General features: G+C 35.9%; 1 protein-coding gene across 1 annotated transcript in view; it reads right to left on the bottom strand.

Annotated features, from left to right (window-relative positions):
* The window catches only part of RAP1B (RAP1B, member of RAS oncogene family), a 40,105-nt gene extending 20,575 nt beyond the window's left edge, over positions 1-19,530 (bottom strand). The window contains exon 1 of the mRNA XM_016148470.2: positions 19,393-19,530. The gene's annotated coding sequence lies outside the window, so the exon portion shown is untranslated. The remainder of the gene's footprint in view (positions 1-19,392) is intronic.
* Between the last annotated feature and the right edge of the window lie 611 nt (positions 19,531-20,141).

Raw genomic sequence — 20,141 nt, forward strand, 5'->3', positions numbered from 1 at the left:
GTAATCTGATTTATCCTTTAATCTCTTTAATAAATGTAAAAACTAGGTTATAAGAATTAAATCTTTGAAAAGTGATAAGCAATATTTAAAAGTACAATTCCTTTCCACTGAAATATTATGTCAAAGGGTTTCCAAATAGCTATAGTTAAATCAAAACTTTCCCCAAACAATGGTAACTTGAGCAAGTCTATCCTCAAGCTGTTTCACTAAAACACCTCCCCTCCACCAACCAGTCTGAAATTCTTAAATCTTAAATTATAAAGGGCTAAGTAAAAACACTTAACTACTGGTTCCTCAAGTCAAGTGACATTACTTCTCCCACTGAACACTTTCTGGAAGAGATGATACTTGATTTCTTCTTACCGCCTCCAACTCCCAAAGTACTATTTTAGCAGCTAAAAAGAATTGCTGTGTTCTCGTCTCATTCTCAAATAAAATTAACTAATTTAAATGTCAGAAGAACCTGGTATTAATTTGTTGGACACAATGAAAGAATTCAAAACTGAGCAGATTTAAAAATTATTTTTGGAGTAAGGACTAAGAAGCCTAAACACTACCTCTCATACCCTCTTTTAATAATAAAACTTCTAACAAGGAACTACAAAATAAACAGAAAGCTGTTAAAATGAATATTACCTACCATATTTACTTTGAGTTGTCTTTTTCTCTCATAATGAGGGCACATGGGAAATGTCTCCAATCTTATATTCTGCTGAGGAAAGTCTTCTCTGTGAACTAAAATTCTAAATCTAGTCAAATGTAGAATTTGTATACTATCAAACTGTTTAAAGCATTATCTCTATACTGATTATAATACCAAAAGTAAGAAAAAATTCTTCCCTTGACCTTTTTGTGGATTAATACTGACAGTAAATAAAGCTTATTCTAACATATACTATGATATACAATTGAAGGTTATGTTTTCCAATTTTATTACTATAGTAGTTACCTTTCAGTTCAGTACTTTATCACATCTCTGAGAGAATATATTAATTAGAGTATTACAATTTATTAGTAATCTGACAAACACAGAGGAACCAATTTCTTAACCAATTTCTCAGCAAAGTCAATAGATGAGCAAGGTAGTTAAGTGACAAAAAGAGAAATGGAAATTCCAACAATGTTTCAAAAGCAGAGAGAAGAAATAATGCAGGCTTAAGATCACCTTATTAGTTTGATCAGGTCCCTCCCAAATAGGTTGGATTTGTGTAGAACTCTCCCCTGCTCCTAAGACTTCTTTGGATATGACCTAAAAACTAACCTGTCAGTTTTTTTCCTCTTGTAAGATCTAGCTGTAAATTCTATACATAGTGACTCAAAGACCTGCTGCATCTTCCAAACACAATTTAGGTAACCTAACTATGGACATTAACTTTATTACTTGCTATGTACCCTAGAATCTGACACACACACACACACACACACAGAGGCCTTAGTTAACTATACTTTAAACTGAAAACATAATGAAAATATAACACAGTTACACAAGCACAAGCTTTATGTTTGATTTCCTTGATGAGAATGCCCGTTCTAACAAAGATTAGCTAAATGACCTTGGTCATGTTATTTAACTTCTGTACCTCATTTCCTCATCTGAAAATGGAAATAACAGTATTACTGCTTAGTTTTTAAGATTCAAATGAAAGAACTAACCCTACACAAAATGTTTAATACCAGCTAACATATAATCAGGCAGTAAATGTTACTTGCTATTTAAGAAAAAAATTTCATCTAGCTATTTACAGTGCTTAAAATTTGAAGCACCCGAAGGACTTCAAAAGCATACTCTACTCTACTCTACTCCACTCCACTCTACACACTCCACTCCACTCTGGGAAACCGTACACCTGGGGGAGCTGTAGTCAATTTGTCTCTCTTCATCCTGTTACCAAGTCTGATCCAGTCTACCTTGGTGTCTCTGGAATCAATTTCATTCTCTCCATTCCATTACCTTATAAGGGCTCTCATTACTTCTCACATGGGAAAAGGGGTATACAGGAAGCAAATATTAAGGGAAAACATTCACTTATTATATATTTGAATTTCGATGATCAGATTAGACATTAGTTTTAATTGTGATAGAGAGGTAAGGCATCCCAGAAATTTGGGAGAAAAACAAATACAACAGCTATATTTTAGTGGACTTTATACCCCAGAAGGAACTTTAGTTTGGAATATTAAAATGTTTACACAGTTCGCACTGTATTAGCTCACAATCAAGCAGGGTCTACAGAACAAATTGCTATGAGTGCAGAGAAGAGAATTCTCTGCCTGTAAGGACAGGTCAAACAGGCTTCTTGCCTAAGTGGATATGTAAACCAAATCAGTGGATGTTTTAAGAGACTAGGCGAGTTCAATGGATAATGAGAATATTCTAGGGAAAAAGATTTGCATGAGAGAATTCATCACATCATAAGTATACCCATCACAACGGGAAGGCAGGTGGGTAAGGAAGGAGACCCTCTTTACTTAAGAGTTTGACTTATTTTCTATAAGAAACTGACAGAGTTTGCAAGTTGGGAAATGATATATATAAACATTTGTTTTAGAAAGATCACAGAAATTGAGAAAACATGGTGACTGACTAGGTGGGTGTGGACAGAAAAATAAGATGCAGCATGATCAAACAGATGCATTGTGAGGCCATTATACCAGACAGGGTACCTAAGAGGAACAGATTTATTTTTATTATATATATCTTTTATCTTTTGGAACAGGTTTCAAAGACAGCGGAGTAAAAGCTGACATGGTATGGACATGGTAGTAACATCTTTTATTCCTAAAGAGATTAGAAGGAAGATGCTCACTGCTTGGTGTTCAAAAGGCTTCAGGCATAGAACAGAACATTGGTTTGTTTAGTTGATTATAAATGTACCATGTAATTTGTTTCACTCAATATTCCTGGCTTATTAACTTAAAATAATTTATTCAGATGATTACAAATCTCAATTTTAAGGTTTTATAGTTTTAGTTGTAAGATTTCATCAAATGAACTTTGATGGACTCTTTTGCCAGTTTATGAGAAATGGAAATATGAACAGAAAAAAATTAACATTGTATAAAACCCAAAATCTTCTAGGCTTAATGGGTTTCTCAGTGTAAAACACTCAGTGACTAGCTTGTATTGTACATAAATTATACATATAAAAATCATTTGCCCACACGGTGCCTTTGGACTTGCTCCTTTTCCTCTTTATCTAAAACCTTCTGTGAACAGGAGAGTAGCATTTTACAACCTATTTTTGATTTCTCTAGGAATAAACAGATACTACTGCTATGGTGACATCAATGTCAGTGATTACTTCATATTTTTTTACAGTCTAAAAAAATAAATGTACCTACTAAAAATTAACCAAAATGATGATTCTACTACTAATATAAGCAAAGTATAGATTTCTTCCTTCTCTTATTAAAAAAAAAAAAAAGCCATTCTTTCTCAACTTAAATTTTCCCATTTTCTTCTTTTCTCATCTTTTCCTCACCCAAATCAGATCTTTATTCATTTCTATACAGGCATATAATGTTAGATACATTTGCTTTAAAGGCACAAGTAACTTTTGTACAACAATGTGGTCCAGGATAAAAGCTGGCGAGTCATGTAAAATGGTAAAAAGAAACACAAAAAGCTAAAATAACATCAAAAGCACTCTGTTAACATCATTGAAACAAGAAAAAAAAACAAATAACAAGCAAACGAACCATATCGGAAGAGCCTATTTTAGCCTACAAATTAATCAAATTAAGGACATTTATTCCATGTAGCCCCATGAGGTACCTTAAAATTTAATAATTACAAAATGGGAAGAACCTGCAAAAAAGGGGGTAGGAAGTAGAAACCAGGTTTTAATGTCCTTTTTAGTATAAAATATCAATATTTTTACAGTGCATGTCCCAGCATAATTTATGTCCCTATAACTTAATAGCTGATAAAATTTGCAAGGATTTTTAATAGCCCCTTTAAGTTATATACCTGTTATCAGATCTCAGCCATGGGGTTCTCTGATTTATATAATATGAACACCTACAAATGCTAACTCCAGCAAAGGAATAAGGCACAGACTATCCTACACATTTCTTTAGACACGCAGTCTCTTCAAATCTATGACCAAAGCTTACATCACTTTAAAGAGAACTAAGAGGAAAATTTCAGGCCACCTCAGACTTTACTGTAGCTAATAAAGTACCTTTAAATAAAGTAGTAATCATCTAAAAGATTGTTAACTTTTTAATTAAAAATTTGAGTAGCAATAGCTTTTGTTAAGACCACGTCGTAAACAAATATATACCTAAATAGATGAATCATTCACTTTTCTATTTTCATTTGAACATTAAAGAATGTCCAAAATAAGTAATATTCAGAAACAATAAAAGCCCAAGTGCCCCCAATACCACTCCCACAAAGTCACCTAATTACCAGGCATTTATTACACTTCCTTGAAACTACGCTAACAGTGATAAGCAAAGGAGATGGCTACATCATTAAGTGAAATCAGGGTGACCAGCAGTCCTGGTTTTAGCACTGAAACATCTTGTGTCCCAGGAAATCCTCAGCTCTGAGCAAAGCAAGACGGTTGGTCATCTTAGGCGGAACACATCTGGATAGGAATTAGCTTCCTCTCATGTTTCATAATCTTAAAAAAGATGTGGAACTGTGAAGGCTTAGAAAACAGCTTGCAAACATTTTGGGGTACCACATAAATTATTTTTTCACAACAGAATCATACTCTTCTCTGAAATAAAACATGGAAATAAAAAAACAAACTGTGTGCAGTACTTCGCATAAGAGCCAAGTTTGAGTGTTTATGATTAAAGACAATATTTGGTACAGCCTTTACAATATATGATGTATTTTGATGCTTCCTCATTTATTTATCATGAAAGAATACTTACTTGGTTAATCAGAAAAGTGTACCTTTCATCTACTTAGGATGTGAATATGTATTAAGTGCAAGTCACCATGAAGGTTAAAAAGATGAACAGAACATACTTGCTCTCAAGCTTAGAATTATGTAGAAAAGATGAAACATTAAAAATTGGAAAATATGAGAAAAACAAAATTATGTGGATTCAGAAGAGAGGTCAGGAACAGATTTATAAAGGAGGTAAAAGAATAAAAGTTACAGTATTTCAATAGAGAAGAACATACCAGGGAAAAGAAAAATGAGACAAAGGCACAGAAGATAGCAAAATTGGAATATGATTAGTGTACAATGGAAAGCACAGTCTGACAATATGTGTACAAAAAAACTGGGAAATAACAACAGACTGTAATCTATAATTAAGATAACAGAAATCTTTGAGTACTGGTCAAGAGCCTTGAGTCATTTTGTAAGCAATAGTACTAGACATTTTGAGGAGAAACATACCAATACATAAGAAAATAAAGGTACTTTTTATATGAATAAAAGTTCTAATAGAAGTTTAGACAATACATTTAGAAGTGTTTAGCATTGTATTAAAATATGATTAATATGCTGCCTACTTTTAAATGCATGAACTGGTATACTACAGAAACCTATAAGATGATGAAAACCAAAATCAAGAGGTCAGAAACAATATACACTGCATAGATTTGAAAGAAACTAAAAGACTGACAAAAGATAGTTAAGATAACTGGTAATTTCTACTTTATTATATAATAGTGTATGAATACTAAATATTCATACCTACTATGTGCAAGCAAAGCAGATACCAGGTGCATACTTCTTAGGCTCCCTATTTTTCAGAACAGGATGTTAACTTTGATACCGCAGCATCTGTTATCTAAAGAATATTGAGATTCCTTTTAGTTAGTACCACTAACATAAAACATGGCACTTAGGGTATTTGCCTACGATCTCACTTGTATTGACAAATAACACAGATTTGGGGCAGACCATATTTTTCTTGAAAAGCTGCTTTTCCTGTCCTTGTGCATAAAAAATATTCAGATAAGGCTTAAATACCTCATGGCCAGAGTTCTATGTGTAATGTTAATTGCTGCATAACCAACACTTAACACAGTGCCTGCAAATACAGAAGGCTGAATCAAAACCAGTTTCTTGCCAGCAGGGGCTGGCAAACTCCAGTCCTCAGGCCAAATCCCATTTGTTGCCTTATCTTTTTCGTAAATAAAGTTTTTTTTGAAACACAGCCATGTAACTGCATATTGTCTATGGTTACTCACAATAGCAGAGTTGAGATAGAAACTATATAGCCTAAAATATTTATTGTCTGACCCTTTACAGAAAAAGTTTGCCAATACCTGCCCTATAGGCTAGCGCCTAAAAGAGACAGGGATAGATCTTGTCCATTAATTCACTAGTAGCAAATAGGTTTTAGCTCAAACATCAACTCAATATATTAACGGCTACTTGGTGGGCAATATAAAGAATGATTTTGAGATTAACTCTGGACTCAAAGGGAAAGAGTACAGTTTTCAATTATCAATGTCTATAGGTGTTTAGGAGAAATAGGGTTGTAACTCTAAAACTGTTGTAGAATACTTTAAATAGCTAGTACTATTGTCTAGCTGCAAAATAATATGGAAAAATCCTGAAAGAAATCACTGAAAATGGCCCATCTGAATGCTAGAAAATCGCCTACCAAAAACAATGATTTGGGTTCCAGCATAGCTAATGTTGCTCATTTTTACAATATTCGTTCAACAGGGACCTTATTCACTAGTCAACGGATTAAGTTGTTTAAGGCCATTAGTGGGGATGATAAAAGTGTTAGTAGGAAAACGTATGGCAAGAAGGTAAACCCCCAAACAACTCCATCAAGCTTTATAGATAAAATTGAAATGAAAGACATCTTGGGTAAAGTATGTTTTTGCATATGAAGCTAAATCTGATCTACTAAATCTACCCACTTTAGATTCTGAAGTAGTTAATATAATAAACAGTCCAACAAAAGCATTCATGCCATTGGGAGCTCTGCAAGGCTTCCCTTCATATTATTTTAGAAAAATCCTTTTTGCCAGGCCTACATCAAGTACTTGCATCCTAGCTACAAGGGAAACTGGGAGCGCTAGTACACGGCATTTTCATTTTTATAAAGTAAGGTTGTCTGCCAAAACTCACTTAGGTCTGTCTTCAGACACTTGTGAGTCTCTAAAGATAAATGTGAACACATACACATCTGTAGGGCTATATAATAACATGTTTTTAGTCAGATGTTACGTTTCCGTTAGATGTAGTCTGGCCCATGTAGGTCACACCCTGGCATGACAGGAAGTAAGGGACCATGCAAGGGGTACTTAAAGAAGTGGCAAACAAAGTCACTGCTGGGAATGGTGGCAGGGGAGGATCTCAAAGTGAGATCAAATTTAAATATGAAGACCCAGAAGCCTAGGATAGTTAAATGAGATGATAGCCCTCATTATAGTAGAGATTTTGTGTTTGTAAAAGTTTTTAAAAGCACCTCTGGAAACTCTGATAACTCTTTCCTTCCCAAGACCATAAGACCTATATCCTTAGCAAAAAAAAAAAAAAAAAAAAAAAAAGGTCAGGGACCACCAGAGACCATCTTATTCATCTTTTTGTCTCCAAATAAGTGTTCCCCAATTTAGTATCAAAATAAAAAAAGTCTGTTATTCTTCATGTCTCCAGAAATCAGATTCTTCAGTAATTTAAATAACTTACTCCTAATGTATTAGCTTCCATAATCACAGAATAAAGACATCTCCACTCCAAAGGGATGACCATTATTGGGGGGTAAGAAGGGTAACTAGATATTATTCCGAGCTAAAACCACATCTCCTCCATGTCTCCAGAATTTTTGAGTCCAGAATTTAACACTAACACCAAAGGTGCTCAATAATGCTTCCTGAACAAGTTGCAGAATGAGATAGCCACATGGATCACAGATATATATCCCCAGTAGTTAGGGAAAATATTGGTTTTCAAGTATTTTAAACAAGTACTACACTAAGTACAGTTTATGAGCTGTTGGGGCAAAGGTACAAAAAACCAGAGGTGAGGCACTTTTGTACTAGCAGATTAATTAGAATTCAAGTTAAGGATATCGATCTCAGAACAAACTATACCCATTTCATTAATAAAAGAATGTCACAAACATTTCTTCTAATATAAATATTCAGATTATATGTCACCTTCTACAAGGATGAGAGAATATTTTTTTAAAACATGATTTCACGGTCTGTTTCAACATAAAGCTGAATTCAGAAATAAAATTAGTGTCTTCCATGAGAGAAGGAACACATGACTATAAAAAATACTTTATTTCATTTTATTGTTACCCTAACCAGGATTAAATGACAAATCTTAATATGACTGCCCCTGAATACCTGTGAAATCATAATAAAAATGCCATGATTTTAGAATTGAGTTCCTTACCTGCTTGACTACATTACGTTCTAAATAAAATTTTAAGACCAGGACATTCCTAATGGAAAATTCCCTAGTAAATCTGCCAAAAGTTCAGAGGAGAAAAACTGACCAATTAACAGAAAACAGGAGAAGCACAGGTACTTCTCGTAATTTTTTCTAATAATTTTAATATCTCAATCTAAGCAGCAGTTTAGCTGCACATAGCCCACACTGACTAGTGCAGCTAATTGTTTTATGAAGTTGTTTTTGACTGATTTAACAGTTCTTCCTTTTATGCGCCACCCTCTTCAGTTTATTCAAAGACACGCTTAGTAAGTAACCAGTAAAATACAGACCACTGAGAAAAGTAAAAAACATGCCACATTCTGGAAGTCATAAATAATACTTACATTTGGCTCATTCATTATTCCACTAACTGTTAGGTAAGTAAGCATTTTTTTTTTTTTTTTTTTTAAATAGCTTTGAAACATGCCTGTCTTTGCAATTCTATGAGATATCCAAATAGTGTCAAAAAACAGCACATACAAGTTCTGGACATTAGTATATGCCAAATGAATGGAAAAAGACAAAGAAAACTGAAGTTTGGGTGTTAATCAGGCTGCTAGAATAAGCAGGGCATATGGGGAAAATACAAAAAGTGGCCAAGCAATTCTTGTAATAAATTGTTTCAAAGTAGCACCTTCAGGTATTTACTTCTTTTCTTGTCGGTACCAAGTGATTCCATCGAGGATTTAAAAATAATATTCCTATTCTAACTTTCTGTTGTATTCTTACCTCACAATTAAATTTATTATATAATTCTTAGAAATTGTATCAATTGGGAGACAAACTGCATGGTATCTTATTAAGACTTTAAAAAGCTACCAAGAAGAAACTGTGGCTAACACTATTTTTTTTTAACACTATTTTTCAGGCACCAATATAAAGAAATGAATCTTCGCTATTTCCAAACATTTAACCGGACTTTAACTAAGGAATTCGGAGGTTCTTTCAGACCCTTAGACTCATCATCCTCAGCAGTACATTCCACTAAGTCGACCTTAAAAAGAATTCCTTGGTAGAGACTGTTTCTAAGCTAAATGCTTTTAAGTAACATTTTCAGGCCCTGTTGTCCTCCTCAAGAACAAAGTAATAATTTCAGACCTCACAGAAATTCTGAAATCCCCAAATCTCTGAAATCTGAAAAAAGTTTCTGAACTTATTTTGTAGCAAAACCTGACCTGATATAAATTTTTCACACAGCAAAACTTCACTTACACATCGATATGGAGCTATTTATAGTTTTTACTTAGCTTAGTGTGACTATTCATGTTTCACTCTATAAATATTAAGTGTTTGATTACTCTTACTAAAATTCAAAACAAATCTTTTTCAAATTTCTGAATTCCCAAATCCCTGGCACCTATGGTTATACAAGAGAATTATGGACCTATAATGCATTTCACAAACCTCCATTGCAGCAGCAGTCCCCAACCTTTTTTGGCACCAGAGACAGGAGCTCCTAAGACAATCCAATGCCTGATGATCCCAGGCAGAGGCAGTGATGCTAGCCCTGGGGAGCAGCTGCAAATACAGATGAAGCTTTGCTCACTAGATGGCTGCTCATCTCCTGCTGTGCAGCACCATTCCTAACAGGGCTACAGACTGCTACCAGTCCAAGACCAGGGGCTGGGGGACCCCTATAATACAGGAAAACAGTCCCTTGAATGTACTTTGCACTTTCTAATTTCTGTATTGCCACCTGCCCTGATTCGCTGTTAGTCTAAAACTTATAAACCCCTTTAATATTGTGTACAGATGCCACCTCATTTTTAATGTCTTGGACTACTAGAGCCTAAAAGTTTTCTTCTTTCTTTGACTGTAAACATTCATCAGTACCACTCATTTGGGTACTGATTATTATTTTGAACTGCTATTTACATTTTGCATTGATTAACTTTTCATGTCTTTACTAAGAACCATTTGTGCATAATTACTCAATTTAATCCTAATATACTGTAACTGAGAACAATTAGCTTTCAATAACATGAAGTCAGATGAATGAGTCCTCTGATCAAGAGACAGATTCTCCCCAGATAATGAGGAATTACAGTTGAAAATCAATATAACACTTAAAAAATTATGCAAAGGCAGCTTATAATGGGAAATGATAAGGACAAATCACTGAAAACTTTATGTATTCTTTCAATTAAAATGATTTTTGAGCACTTACTATGTGCCAATTACTGAGCTAACCATTTGAGATTGTGATGGAAAAGTGGCATGGTGTTCCTGCTCTCCTGAAACAATTTAGAGGGGAAGAGAGGATGAATGAGTAAATTATTATAAGAACTATGAAGGTAATGAAAAGGGGATACTCTTTTATAAAAAGTGATTAAGAAAAACTCTAAATACGCCACCTGTGCTGAGATCTAATGTTGAGACTGAGGCAGAATTGTAGATAGCTGGTGGAAAATCATGACAGACAGAACGCAGTTGTAAGCACCTAAACTCAAAAGGTGATAAAGGACTTGTTGGGTCAAGATCAGGAAGAAGTCCAGTATTATATGTCAATTGTACTTTAATTTAAAAAGTCTAGTATAGCTAGAGCTTAGTGAAGGGAGATAAACTTGTGAAGTAACAAGCAAGATTTGAATCTGGTTATTTTAAGCCGCTGGAGAAAAATTGGGACTGGAGGGTGTTACATGATCTGATTTATAATTTTAAAAGATGACTTTGTGTTCTGGGTAGAGACTGAGGTAGAGAAAGACAAGAATTGAAACAAGTTAGAAAGCTCCTGTAGAGTCCCGGCAAGAGATGATGATGGTGACTTAAACAAGGGCAAATCACAGAAACTCAAGATTTTAAAGCTCAAAAAGACTTTAATAGCCACTCAATTAAATTTTCTCTATATAAAGTTCTAAAAGAGGAGTTAACTTGTTCAAGGCTTCAAGACCAGTGCCAGAGACAATCTGAAGCCTAAGGCACCAAGGTTATGTTATTTAAGACAACCTGGTGGAATCAAAGGTCTAGTAACTACTCAAAATTAGCACATCATTTTCAGGTTAACCCCTCATGCTCAAAGGAATCAGCTAAAACTTATGAGTAAAATGAAATAAGTGTCCAATTTGAGCACCTGAAGGTTCACAGCAAAGTGCATACTGTCTTATTGGAGAGTAAAAAGAGCAAAAGTACTCTTAACTGACATTCTTTAGTGATTAAACTTTTATTTTAACACCATAATCTCTGAGAGAGAAGACCAATTTATTCTTTACATAGGACCCCTCTAGTAGACAAGATCTATCATTAAAGCATCACGAGTGCTTTTCAAAGTGGAGTTTATCATTCCTGTTTAAACCAGAACTCTAAAGTCAACAGCAATGTAACAGTAGTCCTGCTCATTAGGAGAACCTCTTAACCATCCTCACTCTCTTTTCTGCTCTACTTCTCGCCCTTCCATCTCTTCACTGCCCATTATTACCATCATCACTTTCACACAGACAATAGAAAAATATTATGAATGCTCTTCTGTCTTTAAAAACTTGCAAATTCTGTCTTCTCTTTGTTGAAGGATGATGAAGTAAGGTGACAGGGCTGTTGGAGGAAAAAAGCTCAAGTAATAAAAACCTGAAATAAAATTTCATACAATTTTTTTTGTTTTTAAAACCAGCAACAAATTGTATAAGCAATAATGGCCAGGGGCAACCTTGTGACTAATCTAGATGTCCTGGACATAAACTATGATCTCAGTAGGTTTCCTAATTTAGAGTAGCCAGAACAGCTAACCAGTTAATTATTTAATATAGGGAGAACGAAAGCTTCTTACTAAATTCCCTCCTTTACTGTCAGATTAGCTCCAGGAGGTAAGAGTTCTGCTATGTTTAATCCTTGAAGCTACCTTGAAGTTAGAAGTTTTGTACTTACTGCTCCCTAGACCACGCCACACCTCTTCCTCTTCCTCTGAAGTCAACCCCGTTCTTTCCAATAGTAGTGCTCAGACTCAATACCTTCTTTCTTCACAGAACACACCAATTTTATTATGTTTAGGGAAATGACACTAAATTTCCAAGGAACTGAGTAGAGCATAAACTATAATTTATCTTTCTTACTTCTTTCATAAAACTTTCTTTCTGAAACTTGTTACTTGAACTTAATGCAGGTTAGTCTAAAAATCCTTTAAAATTTGGAACCATCCTATGACATGAGGTTTATAAAAATAGTTGTTTAACAAGGATTGCTACAATTGTTCTCAAACAAACATGAAAAACAGCTCTCTCCTAGAAGCTAAAAACATTATCCAGTAACATTTGCTTCAGAGAAGTATCTACTGAAGGTAGACAACACACCAAATTCTCAGGTCCAGAAGACGTTATTAAACTTGATATGAGAAAAAGTCCACAGCTTGATTATAGGAAAGCTACCACATACCCTAAAATTGTGAAAGTCAACTATTAGAAATCCACTCTTTTAAGGTTATGCCAAAACTTGGACATACATGCAATCTATCTAGAGATGAGTAATCAGGTGTACAAAACAAGAATTAAAACAAAAAGTAGGTTTATAAAATAACAATTACCCAATCTATTACAGTGATGAAAGAATGGACTACTCAAAGACCGAAGAAATTAAGCCTAAACCAATTCTATATTAATAACAGTTTTCAAGATAAAGCACATAACACTGCCTCATATTTATCTACGGTTCCTATTTTTCTCATCTCAAAATAAACAAACTAAATAAATCAAAGGTGATGCTAAACACTCAGAGTAAAGCATTGAAAAATGAATACCAAAAAAAAAAAAAAAAAAAGTGAATGATAACCAGACAGTGGGAATATTTTAATAGCTTTTTCAGATAAGTGTGGATATTCATCTTTAATACTACACCAAAACTCAACAAATGGTTGCAATATATTGAAATAAGAAACCCTATCAATTAATTTTATGTTCTCTGTAACATTAAAATCCATTGGTATAGCTAGAACTTTGGAAGCATTTCTTACTCATCATGATTTTCTAATATCATGCACTGGTCACCTGGAAAACCTTGGTTCAGAGAATTATGCAGATCTTCAAATATTGACACATTTCATTATAAGTTTCTTTTTTAAAAAAATGTTCATTAATATCACCAATACCAGAAAAATCTTTTAAATACTGAGAAGCTGGCAAGAGCACAGTGGCTGATAGTTTCCCAAAATTCTAATTTTCGCTTGAAAACTAGAACTTATCATTGACCATAAACACTGTCAACCTTTTCCTTAAAGCAATGGTCTCATTTTATTTTGCAGAAAAGTGTCAGCCTAATACCCAAGTCTGAATAACCATTGTCAGGCATTCTTTCAAAAAAAAAAAAAAAAAAATGGTGCTGATGGAAAAAGTGTCAAGTCCAACTTGCAACCCAAATGCCTTTCTATTTTACTTCAGGATGGCGGCAAAAAGCATTTTACCAAATACTTCCCATTTTGTCACAGTATATTAAAACGTGTACAAGAGTTGAGATCTGATTTTAAAAGTTTACTTCTTCATCTAATACTTTTAGGTGAAAAATGTTTCCCTCCCTAAATTGTGAATGTATTGAAATGAAGAATTTAAAGTCTACTAGTACATTTTGGCGCTCTGACCTGATTCATTCTAAGGTGCCAGAAGTCTTATCCATCATTGTTTTTATCCCACTAGTACAAATGTCAACACAGCAATAAAGGCAAAGAACATCTCAATATCACTGTAAAAAGTTTTGTACATGTGGACTCCCTAAAAATGTCTAGGATTTGTTGGATCATACTTTGAAAACCACAGAGCTATATAATTTATTTGTTTTGTTCACAATCACAATTATTCTTTCTTATTTCCAATTCATACCTTAATGGGAATCCTAAAAATCAAATAATCAAATCAACTTCAATTAGGAGTAGCAATGCTACAGGGGAATAAAAACTTTATTATAAATAATACTACATTAATATATTCTTTTATAAACATTTATGAATAATACTCCATTTAATCCCCAACAACTCTCAGCAGTATATGTCTTTCTTTTTTCCTACTAAGAAAGCAAGGAGGTAGGAATGATTCAGAACAAGAATTATAAATTTAGCTTAATAATTCATTGTACTGGTAGAATTACAATACTAGTTTTCCTCTTTATACGTTTCTGTATTCTAAACACTTGAATAAGAAAATTAGAAAGACAAACATATAACTTACAATCTCAGAAGCAGCAGCTATAACTATGTCAGCATAATAAAGTAATAGTAATATTCTCACTGCAACCTTAAAACACAAGCTAACAGATGGCTGTAATGTGCATATCACTTTGACACCCAAAAACTATTAAATGAAAAGAACTTATATTTGTAGACTTTACTGACACCCTCAGTCCCATTAACTAAGAACTTTACAAAGTCACCCTATTTTTTCAGAATAAAGTGACTTGAAAAATATATTCTAATGAGAAAGATAAATTTGAGAAGATACAGATAATTAGAATTTTATTTTACGTAACATTTTCCATTTCCTCTCCAGAACCTTTTGCCAAAAACTGCTATTAAATGGACAAAACAGATTTTCTTTCATCTTTTTTCCCTTCCTACAAGACAAAGAAAAAGAAAACAACAGATAGAGGCAATTCACCAATAAGCAATCAGTTCATTGTATATTTTCAAAATAAAGTTATTTCACAAGAGCTAAGTTTTAAATATAGGAAACTAATTTTATTAAAAGTACATGTTTACTAATATAAATTTCAAACCAAGTGCTGAAAAATTAAGCAAAAGCTCTGGGCCGTAAAAGTGATGACTTCAAGAAGTTAACAATTTAAAGTGATCAAAATTACTCATAACTGCTTTTTATAGATGCTCTCTTCCTTTAACATCTTTATTTAGTCTACTTGTACACAGTCAAAAAAAAAATTAATCCCCCACCACTGGAAAATATTACCTAACAAGTTATCTCATAAGATCAGAATCCAGTTCAAATTTAAAAGGTCTCACTGATACAGCAGTCGGTCTGTGTGCGTGCACGCACACACGTGCGTGCATTTAGTAGCATAACTACAGAATTATAGAATAGCATAACTATAAGAGTAGGTTTAAGGAATCAGCGCAAAGAAAAACTAAAAATCATAACATTAGGTAATTACTCTACTGTTAGACTAAAACTCTTAATTTAAAGTGAACATATTTCTAGCATTCAAGCACCTAATATGCAATCAAACAATTTAAGCACAGTAATACTCTCGGATATTGTTCTGTATAATAAGGACCAGATGGAAATTCTGTTATTCATGATGCATTTTTTTATATTATTATTTTAAAACCTGGTACATTCCCCTAAACTTTCAGTTTTTTTATTTTCTAAGTTTTAAGCCTACTTGGAAACAGTTTAAATTTTTTGATCCTCTAGAGAAACAAAGCAAAAATCCAAATCATTTCCAAATCATTACTGAAATAATAATCAGTTGCTATGTATCTTCAATTTGACTAACATTAGGAATAAACACATCAGTGATAGGATGTATGGAGAAGTGGTATTTCTTTTTGTTTGCAGTACATTTTTTAAAAAATTTTAATTTCTTAAAGGTAGCACATAAGTTCCCCATAACCTTTCTTTAAAATAAAAATTCTATGACTGAAGGAATTGGTCTTAGAATCCAATGTTCAACTAGGTTCAAACAAAGTCCAAGAGATTATATAGCAAGCCAGTCTTTACTGCAAATGGATAAATTCATCCTATGTAGCTACTGTTTCCACTGCATTCATGAAATATCCAGAGAATAAATTAAAAGACTTAAGTCCTCAAAAGGTAATTAGTACCTTTCAATACTATTGCAAAATATCTAAGAACATTGAAAACATTAGGCTTTCCGCACAAGGGTAAGCCAAGGAAAACTTTCCAATGGTACAATAAATCATTGCATCAGACAAACGTTTGTTACTTAATTCTTCCTAAAAGAAATTCACTGTAAAAAAGATTAACAGTAAAAACTTCAGCCTAATCTCTAGGACCATGGAGTCCTCAAAAAATGATAGTGGGGGGAAAAAACCCCAAGACGTGTATTTAGTTGCAACCTTATATGGTCTTACAAGAAAGATCACTATAAAGCTTTTCTAGACTGAACATGTGACATCGTTGCCATAATTAAAAGACAAACAGCTTTTGAATATTTAGTTCATAAATACTAAATTAATCCTGGTGCCAGTCAAATCTAGACACTACAGATCACTACTTACCCTCTTTATCAACACATACACAGAACACATTATTTTAAGTCTTTTGGAAAATGATACATGCATAAGGAAGATCTTGATAGTCAATAATAAAACTGCCTATTTAAACTACACTTTTGGAAAAAAACAAAATCACATCTTTGTAAAATCAGCCAAATTTGTATCAGATCTAGTTCCACTAATTAACTTCATTATCAAGTATCTACAATTAAAGTCAAAGCCGAACATGAGCAGTTTCTCAACTAAATGTTAGACTTTAAAACATGTATAATTAGTTATCATGTTATCAACCTCTGCATAGGCCTTCTACCAATCTTGAATTACATATGAAAATACACTTGATAAGATCCTTATGAGCATGAATGAAGGTTTTTTATGATCAATTCTTTATTAAACCTGGCTAGACCCTCCTTACATGGGTGCTCACCTTCCTTTCACAAAGCTAAAATACTGAAATTCTATACCAAAAGGATAGTTTTGAAGATAAAATGGAAAATCAATTTGTATAATTAAAGATTCCAAAACCGATGTGGAAATGTTTCTTTTTGAAGGAATACAAAGTCTCTTCAAATATCTTTTTAACTGTTTATTACAGTTAATCCCTGAATCTAAACACTACATGCTCAGGCAAGCTTCTGGGAACTAAGACTATATAGTGCAGAATGAAAAAAAATCAAGTCCCTACCCTCATGGTGCTTCCATTTAATAAATTGGTATGGTTTATGTGCGAGGTACCTGCCAGCGCTTTGGGGCATACAAAGAACACACCTTGTCCTCGGAGAGCACAATTTAGTGGAATAGGTAATAAAAATACATATAAAGATAACAGAAGATAGAAATTGACATGTGTCATAGATAGGAAAAAAGAGAGGGCTTTCATGGAAGAAGGTGAGCCAAAGAACATGAAAAGCATTCACTTTCAGGCCTCATTCCACATATTTAAATTACACCAACTTATCTCTGGGCTCTTCAGTTGTATTCTGATACCCAGCACATTAAAACCAAACTGACTAACATATCTTAAAGATTCACGTTGAGGATTCCTCGGATAAAGGGGCCTCACAATTTATTGTGAATGCCAAACAAGGTAATGAAGTGAAAACACTCTGAGTAGTGCAGAGATTAAAAGCATGGATGGACTCTAATAAAACTATCATTTAGGGCTCTGTGTCCTTAACGTTATTTAATCTCCTGAGTTTCAATCGCCTCTCTTAAAAACTGGGAACGAAACTATCCAAGTGGTTCTTCCACACTGTGTGATTAAGGTACATACCTCTTTTGGGGGTATATTGGGAATATTATCCTCTGTAAAATGTAATTCACCATAAAACTGTTATATTTCTTTTTCTAGGTTCCCTATGATGGATAGACTACTGTCTTAAAAGTCAGCAAGACCTCTAGCCAGTTATCCTTTCTAGGCCTCAGTTTCCTTCTCCATAAAATGAGAGCAGGACTCAAGGATCTGAATTGTCCTTTCCGGGCCTTAAAAAGTCCCATGACTCCATTATGACTCAAATACTATTTTCAAGAGTCAGCTTTTGGGAGTGATATAAGCTTGAAGTTAAATGAACGTCTACCTTTTTATAAGTTACTTCTTGCTAAGACAAGGTTTTGTTGAGCAAGTCCAAAAAACATTCTAATTACAAAAAAGAGTTCAAAATGAATTTACGAGTTAGAAGTTTTAAGCTATAAGCATTCGATATATTTATTACATGCTACTAGCAAAACAAAGGTCAATTAGACTGAATTAATTTTAAAATACTAAAAATCACAATCTTCATTAAGTGTCAACTTTCTACCCCGTTAAAAATGTGATTTCCCGTTACTGTAATACAGAACTGCTTATGTTCACAAGAAACAGGAATAGTAAGGCAAAAACGTTTTTGTAAATTACTAAAGAGGATGGGAGGGGGGCAGGCGAAAGGAAAGCAAATCATCTGCTTAAACTCGCAAGGATGATCTTTTCTCCAAAAGCCATTAGTTTTTCCCCCTAGAAGAACAATCCGGATGGCCCACTCCACTGGGGGTATGAAATTAATGGCTCTGACGGTCAGTTCTAGAATTAGACAGACTGAGATGGCGAAAAAGAGAAGAGTTCGAACTTCCTGGATTTTCTCCTCTCTGTAAGAGAAAGAGATTTCCTCTTGCTGACGAAGGGAAAGGCCCCTTTAACAGTTTTTCTCTACGCCGTGGTTGCTGCCAGACTAGGTGGGGCTCCCTCCGCTGCCGTCCCCCTTGCCACTTCCCGCAACAAATGGAGCAAACCAGCCCCGTTTTAGGCAAACTTTTTCCCTGTCAGGCTAGAGCCTGCAGGGCGCCGGGGAGTGGTTTCCCCAGAACGCTCCTCGCCCTGGCTCAGGGCTGGGGGAAGCTGGGTCTTCGCAAAAGACAACTTTCTGGTTTCCGTTCTAACTTCCACCCACACCCAGGAGAAAACCGAGGCGGCCAGTGAGGGGGGCTCCGGGGCGGGGGAAGACTTCAAGGGGAGAGGCTGCTGCGGTCGCGGGCAGAAGGGAGCGGGCGGGTGGGGGGGTCCTCGGGCTCTCACTTCCTCCGCCATATTTCAGACATTTGACCCCTTCCGCAAAGCGCGCTGTTTCCCCGCGGCGGCGGCAGCGGCTCGCCCCCACCCGTCCGGGAGGCAGCGCGCTCGCCGGCCGGGCGCCGGGCCCTCGCACCACCTGCCGCGCTCCGAGCAACCTCCTTCGCCGCCACCGCCGGGGCCCCTGACCGCCGCGCGCGCCCCGCCCGGCCCGCGCCGCACCCCACCCGCTCCTCTCAGCCGGCTCCCGGGCCCCCGCCCCGCGCGGCCGTCGCCGTTCCCCTCTGCAGCCACGCGCGCACTCTGCGAACCTCTCACGCTGTCACCGAGTCCCCGCAGCCAGCGTCGCCTCGCGCTCCCTCCGGGTCGCTGCTCCCGGCGCCACGGCGGTCCTGCCGCTGCCGCCGTCGCCGCCGCTCCGGCTGGTTTACACGCCTGACTCTGGGCGAGGTTTGGCGGTGTCGCCTGACGTCAGGCGTTCGGCCTCGCTCTCGCTTGCGTCCGCGGGCGGGGCGCGCGGGGCGGAGCGAGAGAAGCCGAGGGGCGGGGCCTTCCTCGGCGCCGCAGCCCCGGCCCGGCACGCGCGGCGCTCTTCGCGGTGGCTCTGTTCCGCCCCCACCGTCCCTTCCACCTCGCCTCAGCCCTCTGGCTCCAGGAGGTTTCCTGGACGCCAGCGGGTTACAGTAGTGCGAAGGGCTTAGAAACCCTTGAAACTCAAAAGGTGCTTTTAATGCAAACTGTAATTCAATCACCAACGCCATCAAACAGTTGGTGCTTGCATATTCCTTTGTGTCGGGGAAAGTGGCTGTAAAAGTAGCTGATTCGCGTAGTTTCCACACCTAGAGCCCCGTGAAGGGGCCTAGGTAGGTCATAGACTTTTTCGTTCTTGAAATGCTTTTTCTCTTGAATTGACAAGTATTTCATCCACTGGTGTCTTCATCCAGGTGAACTCTTTCCAAATTACTTTGACAGACTCACTTTACAAATTGATGATCCCAAACAACTCTGTACTCTACTTGAATCAACTGTTTATATGTATAAAATAAATTGGATATTTAAA

Source organism: Rousettus aegyptiacus, unplaced genomic scaffold (assembly GCF_014176215.1).
Source record: "Rousettus aegyptiacus isolate mRouAeg1 unplaced genomic scaffold, mRouAeg1.p scaffold_m13_p_2, whole genome shotgun sequence".
NCBI classification, from domain to species: domain Eukaryota; kingdom Metazoa; phylum Chordata; class Mammalia; order Chiroptera; family Pteropodidae; genus Rousettus; species Rousettus aegyptiacus.